This window comes from Silene latifolia, chromosome Y (assembly GCF_048544455.1).
Source record: "Silene latifolia isolate original U9 population chromosome Y, ASM4854445v1, whole genome shotgun sequence".
NCBI classification, from domain to species: domain Eukaryota; kingdom Viridiplantae; phylum Streptophyta; class Magnoliopsida; order Caryophyllales; family Caryophyllaceae; genus Silene; species Silene latifolia.
The window spans coordinates 332,911,855-332,924,562 of NC_133538.1; positions in this window are offsets into that span (position 1 = coordinate 332,911,855).

The following is a 12,708-nucleotide window of genomic DNA, read 5'->3' on the forward strand; positions in this document are numbered from 1 at the left end:
ATAAATTCTACAACAACTAATAATACTAATTAACCCTTAATTAACCTACCTTACTAAACAAAACCCCAGCTAAATTCCTATAAAACAACTCCCCCAAATTTAGGGTCTACTATTAAAAATAAATAAAGGAAAAGGGGTAAATAATCACTTACAAATTTAAACAAATTAAAAAGGATGAAACTTGAGTGCAAATTTTAAAGGATAAGGTATGATCTTAAGAAGTAAGGTTCTGGGGGATTTTGAGGAATTTAGGGAGAGTTTGAAGGGTGGAGAGGGAGTTTAGGGTTTTAGAATGAAGAAAAATCTAAAAGAAAGCTTATATCCAAAGCACAACAACAAAAAGCCCACATGCGGAATCTGAGTCTGAGTTCGTGCACTCGATCGAGTGCTTGATGGCACTCGGTCGAATACACCAGCCACTCGACTGAGTGGCACACAACAGGAGATGGGTAACTGCCTAGAGGGCACTCGGTCTATGTACTCGGTCGAGTACTCGTCGTACTCGGTCGAGTGCACAATAATAAAATCCAGGATATTACAGTCTTCCCTCCTTAAAACGAACTTCGTCCCTGAAATTCACACCCGACTCTCACCAGACACCTCCAACCTTACCCTTCTCTCACAAATCTAAAGCAACACTAACACGAAAGAGGTCTCAATGACTCATAACACTAACTTAATGAACAAGTCAACCTCAAATGTGACTCACACCACTGCAACACTCTACCTATCAAGCTTCACGACACTACCCGACTCCCAAAAATCATGACCAAAATAACGTTCGACCTATCATCGTCACTATGAGTTCCACAATACTTACACCCCAATACTAATTACATTCACCAAGCAAGGGTATCTTAAAAAATGAAATGTTACATTATCCCCTCCTTAAAATGAACGTCGTCCCCGAAATTCGCTCACACTCAACACATCAAAGTCCACTCCCACTCAACACCCTCTATACTACCACGATTATACAAAACTACAACCTTAAGTGATACCATAAGTACCCTAAAATGTCCATTCCGTACTATATCCTTAGCAATTTCCGTGCATTAACACCATTCCGCCCCACCGATAACCGATTATGGTACTATAAACATCGATATCTACTCCCACATGAAATATTCTCTCTAAAAATTGTCATATCTCTAACCATCTCTCTTACCACCTAAGGTTTACGGCGAAATCCTCAACCTAATCCACTCGGTTAACCCTTCACGTTATCACTCAACCACACCCTCCATGACTCCCGCACTTATCCTGACCACATAACGCACGACCCAAGATTTTTGCACACAAATGAGTGTTGGAGTAGTGTCCTCCTCAATAGTGCGTCTACATAAGAAATATAGTAAAAGGAATATCAGGGAAATAATATTTTATTTGTCAACTGATTAACGTAAATCGGTAACGCTCGGCTGACTAGAGTTTGATGTTACTGTCGTATGACGGCGGTGATCAGTTGATCCCTCGAGGTCACACCTATAGGATGGAGCCTAAATGGAAATCTAATTATTTGGAGAATTAGTTCCTTGAAATATATATGTATATATATATATATATATATATATGTATATATATATATACATATATATATATATATAGAGAAGGGATCAACTAAGGTTCATAGAAATATAAAGTCCATAAGGTCTTTTGTGAGCCATTGGATGGAGGGAGATGGAGGGATGAGATGAACCCACCCAAAGTCATTATACAAGCAAATTAACACACTTTACTAATCCATCCTAATTAACCACTAATTTACTATATATTTGTTTTCTACCCACCCATTTCTCTCTCATCTCACACATTTCACTCTTCTCTTCTCTCAAAACCTAAAAAAAAAACCCAAAAAATCCAAATAAATAAAAAACCCAAAAAATCCAAATAAATAAAAAAAACCCAAAAAATCCAAATAAATAAAAAAACCCAAAAAATCCAAATAAATCAAAAAATCCAAATAAATCAAAAAACCAAATAAATCATTCATTTCTCTCTTCCTCATTCACCACCACCCACCACTATCCCACCCACCGCCCACATCCACCGCCACCTCCACCACCGCCGTCGGTAATTATATAAACTCTTTTTTTTTTTTTTTTTTTTCCAGATTTTGCGTCTCGGTTTATTTTCGTCACTTTTTTTTTTTTTTTTTTTTTTTTTTCGATTTTGTGTTAAATTAGTTGTTTGGGGTCGGTTTATTCTATTTCTTAATTTTTGTTAGTTTTTTTTGTTATTTATTCTTTTCAAATCTATTCTTATTATACGTTTTTTAAATAAAAATTTCGGGTTTTAAATATCGTTTTTTTTGGTGATGTACTTTTTTTCAACTAAGATCTACTAAAATATTGACTAATGTTATACAAATAAGGACTAAAGCTATACAAAAATTGACTAAAGTTATACAAAAATGAACCAAAGTTATACAAAAATAGACCAAAGTTATACAAAAAAAGACTAAAGTTATACAAAAATTGGACTAAAGTTATACAAAAAATTGGACTAAAGTTATACAAAAATTGGACTAAAGTTATACAAAAATGAACCAAAGTTATACAAAAATGAACCAAAGTTATACAAAAATCGACCAGAGTTATACAAAAATGCACCAGAGTTATACAAAAAATTGGACTAAAGTCATACAACAATGGACTAAAGTTATACAAAAAATTGGACTAAAGTTATACAAAAATGAACCAAAGTTATACAAAAATGAACCAAAGTTATACAAAAATCGACCAGAGTTATACAAAAATGCACCAGAGTTATACAAAAAATTGGACTAAAGTTATACAAAAAATGAACCAAAGTTATACAAAAATGAACCAAAGTTATACAAAAATGCACCAGAGTTATACAAAAATGCACCAGAGTTATACAAAAGTTAGTCCATTTTTGTATAACTTTGGTGCATTTTTGTATAACTCTGGTGCATTTTTGTATAACTCTAGTTCATTTTTGTATAACTTTGGTTCATTTTTTGTATAACTTTAGTCCAATTTTTTGTATAACTCTGCTGCATTTTTGTATAACTCTGGTCCATTTTTGTATAACTTTGGTTCATTTTTGTATAACTTTGGTTCATTTTTGTATAACTTTAGTCCAATTTTTTGTATAACTTTAGTCCATTGTTGTATCACTTTAGTCCAATTTTTGTATAACTTTAGTCTTTTTTTGTATAACTTTGGTCTATTTTTGTATAACTTTAGTCTTTTTTTGTATAACTTTAGTCCATATTTGTATAACTTTAGTCCATTTTTGTATAACTTTGGTCCATTTTTGTATAACTTTGGTTCATTTTTGTATAATTTTAGTCCAATTTTTTGTATAACTTTAGTCCAATTTTTGTATAACTTTAGTCTTTTTTTGTATAACTTTGGTCATAAAATGTATAACTTTAGTCATAAAATGTATAACTTTAGTCATAAAATGTATAACTTTAGTCGTAAATAGTAAAAAAATCAAACAATAAATATGAAAAATATGAAAAAAAAAAAATAATAACAAAAACCAAAAAAACTCATAATAACAAAAACAAAAAACCAAATAAGAATAATAAAACCAAAAAACCAACAACCCAACCAAACCCGAAATCTGAAATAAACCAAATAACAATAAAAAAAACCAAATTTAAATATCGTGTGTATAACTCTAATGCACGCAGTGTATAACTTTAATAGACAAGATGTATAACTTTAGTCCAAAAAATCAAATAACAATAACAACCAAATAAAAAAATAACAACCAAATAAAACCAAATATGTAACACTAACAAAAAAAATACCAACAATAATAAATAACATTAAAATACCAAATCAGAAAAAAAAAAATAAAAAAAATAGATCTAAAAAAAACACCACACAAAATTAATACCAAATAACAATTAAAAAAAAAACAAAAAAAAAAACCAAATGAACAATAAAACCAGTGAAGTAAATCTAAAAAACAAAAAAAGACCCAAAAAACAAAAAACAAAGCAACAACACCAACGACAACACTAACGTCAACGACAACACCAACACCAACGACAAACCCACGAAACCACCATTTTTTCTGACCCGTGGTGTTTAGGCGCAGCAGGGAGAGGTCCGTAGTTTGGGGGGGGGGGGTTGTGGGGTCGGGTGTGGTGTGTGGTGGTCTGGTGGTGGGCTCCGGATCTGGGCGGGTGAGGAGGTGGGGGGCTGGTGGTCTAGTGAGGTGGAGGTGGCGGCAGGGTGGTGTAGGCCGAGAAGGAAGGAGGAAATGGGGTGTTTTTTTTTTTTTTTTTTTTTTTTTTAGTTTGGTGCGGTGTGGTGCGGCGTGGTGGAGTGCGGTGGAGTCGGTATTGGTTGGTGGTGTTGGCGGGTCTGGTGGTGGGTGGCGGGTTGTGGGTCGGGTATGGTGTGTGGTGGGGTGGTGGTGGGTCGGGTGTGGTGTTTGGAGGAGGGTTATTTTGGGTTTTTTTTTTGTTTTTTTAGTTTGGTTTTTATTTTGTATGAGTTTGATTATTTTTTTTTTGTTTAGAGAGGGTGGGAGAAAATGAGAGAGAAAGAGTGAATGTGAGAAATGAGAGAGGATGAGTGAATGAGGAAGTGAGTTGGGAGATTAGAATGATGGTAGAGTTGTACAAAATTAGGTAGAGTTATACACAATTAAGGAAGGAGATTAGGGAGAGAGAATTGTGACCCTTCAATGAGATGTAATCTCATCCCTCCATCCCTTCCATCCAAGGGCTCTTATAAGGACTTAGGGCCTTATTAGATGTAGTGGCCTTAGAAGAACCACTCTCTCTCTCTCTCTCTCTCTCTCTCTATATATATATATATATATATATATATACATATATATATATATATACATACATATATATATATACATACATATATATATATATATATATATATATATATATATACATACATATATATATATATATATATATATATATATATATATATATATATATATATATATATATATTGACTAATGGTTAGTCAAGTGAGTTTTAAAGTCAAGTGAGTTTTAAAGTATATTTATTATCATATTATGTGATAATTGAGTAATAAATATTATATATATATATATATATATATATATATATATATATATATATATATTGACTAATGGTTAGTCAAGTGAGTTTTAAAGTATATTTATTATCATATTATGTGATAATTGAGTAATAAATATTACATCTTATTAATGTGATTAAATAAGATAAAAATTTAGTAATTAATAGTTAATTGACTAAATTAGTATTATTTACTGGTAAAGTATTAGTTTTAATACGATGAGTTTATAAAGTTTGAGGCGGAGGTAATTAGCTAATTAAACTTACAATAGGTTGTAAAATTAGCTAATAGAGTTTTATGTGACACATTTTAGGATTATTTAACAAGAATACTCCAAACTGTTGGTGATTTTCTCATAATACTCCCAACTTCATTTAATTTCAAAATAAACCGAACTATTACCTTTCCCTTCTTATAATGCACTTAGTGACCTGCTACCTATTAGTCCGGTCAAAAAATATCTATAATAAACATAATAATCTAATTTCACCTTCTTCGGTCATTGCCTCACTCACCCCCACACCACCTACGCCATCTATCTTTCCACCACCAACAAATCAGCCCAACAAACATCACCGAGACACGCACCACCGACGATGTACCAGATAAGTCTGCCGACGATCTACCGCACAATCCCACTCGAGCTCTTCTGGTGAGCCATGTACCCGACGCACCACTATTCGAAAATCGAAACCCAACATCAACTCCAATTAGCATTTCACTGCTCGTACCCATCACCCTCGACTACCTTGCCCAAATGGAACCAAAACGAGGCGACGCCGACCAGGAGAGGAGGTGGAGTCGCCGATGTTGGTGGTGACTGAAGCGGTGACGGCAGCGAGGAGAGGGTCAGGTTGGTGATGGTTGTGGAGGAAGTCATTATGCTTGCAGATTAGTGAGGATTTGATTGGAGATCATTATGCTTGTTAATGGTTATGAATACGTACCTGATTGTCATTCCTTAGATGATCTTTGGGGTTGGTCTATTTTGCCTTGGATTTCAGAAGTTTTGAGAGGAAGATGGCTGCAATTTGTTGAAAATGGGATGAAACCATGTGAGGGGCGTATTAGAAGGGTATTATCGTAAAATACAAAAACTTGTTTACCTAATAATACTATACAAAGCCACGTCACTGCCACATTGGTTCCATGTGGACGGCATGTCAATTTTGACTTGGTATAACCGGTTAAAAATTGAGTAATTCTATTTTGACAAGACGATACCCAAAGTCGGGATTATTTTGAGTTAAAATATAGTTTAGAGTATTATAAGAAGACCCTCTATAGTTTGGAGTATTTATGTTAAATTACCCCACATTTTATATTGAGAAAATGGTCTAATAATACTTAAAAGTTAGGTGAACATTATTTGTTAATTTACGACTTATAAGCATTTGTGGGACAAATGTCAAAAGTCAAATGGACCCGAAAGTTCAAATGAATGCCCCCACTTTTATGATGATAGTCATCATGTGTGGTTGGGTATTACGCACTAAGTTATGTCCCTCATTTGTTTATATTTGAGAACTATATATACCCACTGATGTATCACTTTCATATATACTTTTATAGCTCCCTTTATACCGTTTTACATACCGTTTCGTGCCTATTATATCATTTATATGCTTTATTTCAATGAATTGTCGATACTGCCGCTATTTTGTGTTTTGATGCAGAAATGACTCGTTATGAGTATGATCAAGCTAAGATTAGCATGACGGAGACGGCATAGAAGAATACACGAAGCATGGCACGAGAAACGAGGAATCATGAAGACTAGAAGTCAAAGAAGAGAAGAAGGAACCTGTGAGCTAGTTCCTCGATCGAGTCATCATCGACCGACTCGATCGAAAGCGCAAATCCTCGATCGAGTCACCTCTCACTCGATCGAGGATCCTTTCTGGCGGGTTTATTTCCGGAATTTCCTAAAACGTTAATGTTTTGTTATAAATTAAAGACTCGGGTTTTATTGTAAACTTACGTTATATTTTGCTTAGCATTGCTGGAAAACTCTCTTAAGAACCCTAATCTTCCTTTTGTATGGTACTAATCTTTCCTCACTAATTTAATCATTGTTTTATGTTCTTCAATTATTGTTTTATACTTGCAATCATGCTTTCATCTTTAATCATATTCATTGTTGTTATCGTAGTTATGAGTAGCTAATCCCCTCATCTAGGATGAAGGGGATCTAGGTTAATTAAAAGGGAAAATTAATTAGTTGCTATTGATATCATTAAAATTGTTGTTTGATTATTGTAATTCTTCTAGTTAATCAACTTGAGGCCTGAGTTATTAATTAGTGTAGCGAATCGATCCTATCGCCGACCGGGTTAGAATTGATATAGGCTGCGATAATCAAATAGATTGTATCTAATTATAGCGACCGCATGTTAGAATCGATCTAAAGGGCATAATTGAGTCGACCGATCTTATGACCTTAAACAACTTGATAGATTTAGTAATTGATTGATAATCCCCGACTGATTGACCTAGTGAACCTAATTCCTAGACTTTTAATAATATTGTTATTCGTCCTTTATTTATTGCAATTAGTTTGTTAGAATCAACTCAAAACAAAACCCCCGAAATTGGTTACTTCTAGACAGTTTAAATACTCTTAGACTTAGCTTTTACCGCCTCCCTGTGGATTCGATACCTGTCTTATCACTAGCTATTCTTGTTAGTCCTGAGATAGTTTTACTTTGATTTGGCAATACGACTTTAGCCACATAAAATTTGGCGCCGTTGCCGGGGAGGCAACAATTGTTTAGTCTTTTTGTGTTTATTTTGTCTTTTGTCTCAGGGAACCCAGTTCCTTGAGACCGTTCTCACACTTTCTTGTTAGTTCTGTTTATGCCCAGGTCTAATAGGTCCGAGATTATTCCTTTTGATCCTGAACCTGAGAAGACTTTTCGCTACAGACGGAAATTTAATCAAGAAGTGAGTCAAGTAGAAGACTTGAGTATACTTGACGTCGAAACGGCGAGCCCTACGAGACAAATGATCGGTCCTACGAAGAGGAAGAGGAAGAAATTCCTATCCCTGATATTCCTATTCCTGAAACTCCTGTTCCTGAAACTATCATCATGTCTACCCTAGCCAGTCACTCTGAGCCAACCTTAGATTCTATTCCACAAGCTTTCAAGCTGCCCACTTTTACCAATGGAACATTCGAGATTCGGCCATCTTACATTAATTTGGTGGAACGAAACATGTTTACTTTTGTTCCTGTTCCTGTTCCTGTAGTGTGCTTTTATTTATTGTTGTGTGAAAAAAAAAAAATCAAAAAATTCAAAAAAAAAAATTTGAAAAATTATAAAATCCAAAAACATGTCTTTTGTTTACTTTTGTTTATTTTGAGTCGAGTCTTGGTGAATTGTATAGCAATGATGATAACTTGCTTTGTCTTTGCATTTGAGCCTCATTTAGTTGTCCATGTACGTTGTTTTGGCCTGTTAGCTATGATGAACAAAGCTCTTTACTCAAGTCTTGACCGTCACAATATGTCTTATGCCGAGTAGACTTGACTTTATTTTGTTGGTAAACCACTTAAATTTCTGAGGTCTTTAGAGCTTCCTAGGCCGGGAACATTAATAAACCGGTCTCATTGTTATTTAGGCTAATGAGTGTGGTCTCCTTGTGGTATATGTAATATCAAACTGCATAAGTGTGACATTAGTTTCTTAGCTTTTGCGCGTTCATTTGATTAAGTACATGTAGATAGGCGATTCTTATTGTTCAAATAAGCCTTACATTACCCAGTTTTGTTAGCCCGTTTGAACCATGTAGCCATTTTATATCCTATTTCTTAGCTACATTCCAGAATTTGCCTACCTTTTTCGGGACAGTCGCAGTTGTTTGAGTCCTTATTGTTATAGCTACTTTGGTTGGGTTGGGACTTTTATTGTCATGTAGGTAGTAGCTATCTTTTTGTAATAATTGTGTGACCTCTTATGTTGAAAAGAGAATATTATGAAGCAGAAAAAAAAATGAAAGTCTCGAAAGAAAGAAAAGAAAAAAAAAAGAAAAAGAAAAGAAAAAAAAGAGAAAAAAAAAAGAAGAAAAAGTTTCGAAAAAGAAAAGATTCAAAAGAGAAAAGAAGAGAAAAAAATGTGTGCTTCATTCAGTTTTGTTAGGAGGTCGTGTGTGGTAATTACTGGAGTCTAATGCACATTTGGAGAGCCTTTACATTTCTCTCATATGTTGTCAAAGGTGAGATTATTTCTCCAGTTGGATGTTTGATTTATTACTTATTAGTTTTGGCTATTAGCCTAGAGCTGCGACTACCGTCTGAGCCCCACATATCCATACGTGCTTTTGCACAAGCCACTTCTATACCCATGCCACTTTACCACCATTCTGTCCTTGATACATGTACTTGGTCTGTTTCGTGAATGCGTATTAGCTGGAGAATCTCTTATCACATTAGATTGCATGCATATCTCATAAGTTGAGTGAGTGTCTTATTTCTTACTATCTTACATAAATCACCCATTATGAGTGCATGAGTGAAACCGCGAGAATCCGACAAAATGGTCTTGCAAGGTTGAAAAGTGTTTGGTTGAGTCTCGGTATCATGTCACATCTTGAGTAAGAGCTGCGTGAGTCTATTACCCGTGCTTTTTGAATTTGTTTTATTAGCACAACTTCGGTCATTACTTTGTTATAGATATGGACAGCTGAGTCTTGTATGTGCCTAGACATTTGCTCTGAGTTATTCATTCACCATATGTTTGTTGTTCTTTGTTTGGTCTGACTGCTTTGCTTGAGGACAAGCAAAGGTTTGGTTTGGGGGAGTTTGATGTGTCACTTTCATATATACTTTTATAGCTCCCTTTATACCGTTTTACATACCGTCTCGTGCCTATTATATCATTTATATGCTTTATTTCAATGAATTGTCGATCTGTGCTATTTTGTGTTTTGATGCAGAAATTACTCGTTATGAGTATGATCAAGCTAAGATTAGCATGGCGGAGACGGCATAGAAGAATACACGAAGCATGGCACGGGAAACGAGGAATCATGAAGACTAGAAGTCAAAGAAGAGAAGAAGGAACCTGTGAGTTAGCTCCTCGATCGAGTCACTTCGACTCGATCGAGTAGCCCACCCTCGATCGAGTCACCTCGACTCGATCGAGGATCCTTTCTCAGCGGGTTTATTTCCGGAATTTCCTAAAACGTTAATCATTTGTTATAAATTAAAGACTCGGGTTTTATTGTAAACTTACGTTATATTTTGCTTAGCATTGCTGGAAAACTCTCTTAAGAACCCTAATCTTTCTTTTGTATGGTACTAATCTTTCCTCACTAATTTAATCATTGTTTTATGTTCTTCAATTATTGTTTTATACTTGCAATCATGCTTTCATCTTTAATCATATTCATTGTTGTTATCGTAGTTATGAGTAGCTAATCCCCTCATCTAGGATGAAGGGGATCTAGGTTAATTAAAAGGGAAAATCAATTAGTTGCTATTGATATCATTAAAATTGTTGTTTGATTATTGTAATTCTTCTAGTTAATCAACTTGAGGCCTGAGTTATTAATTAGTGTAGCGAATCGATCCTATCGCCGACCGGGTTAGAATTGATATAGGCTGCGATAATCAAATAGATTGTATCTAATTATAGCGACCGCATGTTAGAATCGATCTAAAGGGCATAATTGAGTCGACCGATCTTATGACCTTAAACAACTTGATAGATTTAGTAATTGATTGATAATCCCCGACTGATTGACCTAGTGAACCTAATTCCTAGACTTTTAATAATATTGTTATTCGTCCTTTATTTATTGCAATTAGTTTGTTAGAATCAACTCAAAACAAAACCCCCGAAATTGGTTACTTCTAGACAGTTTAAATACTCTTAGACTTAGCTTTTACCGCCTCCCTGTGGATTCGATACCTGTCTTATCACTAGCTATTCTTGTTAGTCCTGAGATAGTTTTACTTTAATTTGGTAATACGACTTTTGCCACATCACCCACCTAACTTGATCATTTTGAGAAGAAGGAAAAAGCTGGCTTTTCTCTCCTTGTTTGTCCGGTTTTGGTCTTAAAAGATCAAGAAATTGTTCTTCATTTTTCTCTTCTTATTTTTATACAAACCTCATCCAACACTCTCATAAAAATAATATATACATAAATTATTATTATAGTAATACTACCTCCATTCAACTCCACTCTACCTATTTCATTTTTGAACACTATTCACGAGTGAGTATTCAATTTTAATTTTCTCTCGATCCGTAAGTGAAAATATATTCATGTGGGATCTTGTTTGATTCGTCTTTACGAGTACATTAAAAATATCTAACTTTTATAATTTTTGCAAATACATAGCTAACGATATTTAGCACGTAAAACACGCGTTGGCAAACGTGAAAAAGGAAAGTGGTAGAGTGGAGTTGAATAGAGGAAGTAATAATTTGTAATATTATTTCAAGGTAATATTCTACAAAATATCTAGTTAATATTGGTAGAATTTTGGGTGATATCTTGGGTGCCATCAAGGGGAGATCACCTATTATGGTGATTTAATGATTGGAGGTTCATCCTTAAGTTTTTAGTACAAGAACAATACAAGGAAGGAGTCCTTGTGTTGTGCCTAAATTTTCCTTAAGCATTGTAAGGATTACTTACTCTTATCATCTTAAGTTATTTTATAAGTTTGCATGTAACTAGATCATTAATACAAAATTAGCAATTAATTTAGTAGCTAATTAGAGATGTCTAATTAGAGGTCTAGTACCTTCAAGTGGTATCAGAGCCATGGTGTTGCATGCATGTCGATTTTAGACAATTTTATCGAGTTATAAGATGACTTTATAAAATCGAAAAAATTGTGTATTAATAAGTAAGGCACGAAATTTTTTGTTGCATGTATACATTATGACCTAATAAAGTTTTTGGTTAATTTTGGTTAATTATGAAAATTTATTGCTAATTATTTCATTATTTAGACTAAAAATGACTTAATATGCATGAAAATGGTTAAAAGTAAACTAAAAATTGGTTGCATGTTAAATCTTGCCATGAAAATTTTATATAGTCACACATGCATGTTTTACTTAGAGTAAGTGAAATTAAGTAAATTAATTTGATTAATTTTGCATGATTATTGATTTTTAATAGTTAAAAGTCAATAAAAGATGATTATATTTGTTAAAAATCATTAAAATGAATTTTATGGCATGAGAAAATTATCTAAGGTTACTTGCATGTAGTATACATTAGATGTATATTTTGAAAATTAATTTGATTAATTTTTACATGTTTAGGGGTTTTTATGTGATAAAACCGATAGAATGTAACCGTATTTTTCTCAAATTTTAATAAGGATTTTTGGGTAATTTTTTTTTTTACTTTTTGGGTTCTGGAAAATGTTCCATAATATTATAAATTTTATGTTTTAATTTTTGTAATTTTATATTTAATTTAGAATTAACTCGTAAAAGTTGCGAAAACTGTGTTTTAAATTTTGTATTTAAACAAAATAAATGTTTTTTGAAAATGTTTTAAACTTTTGAGTTCCTCGAGATTTTACAGAATATTCATAATTTTATTTCCAAATTTTTCATAATTTTATTATTTATTTGGATTTATTTCATAAATGTTATGAAGAAATAAGTTTTAATTAGCATTAATT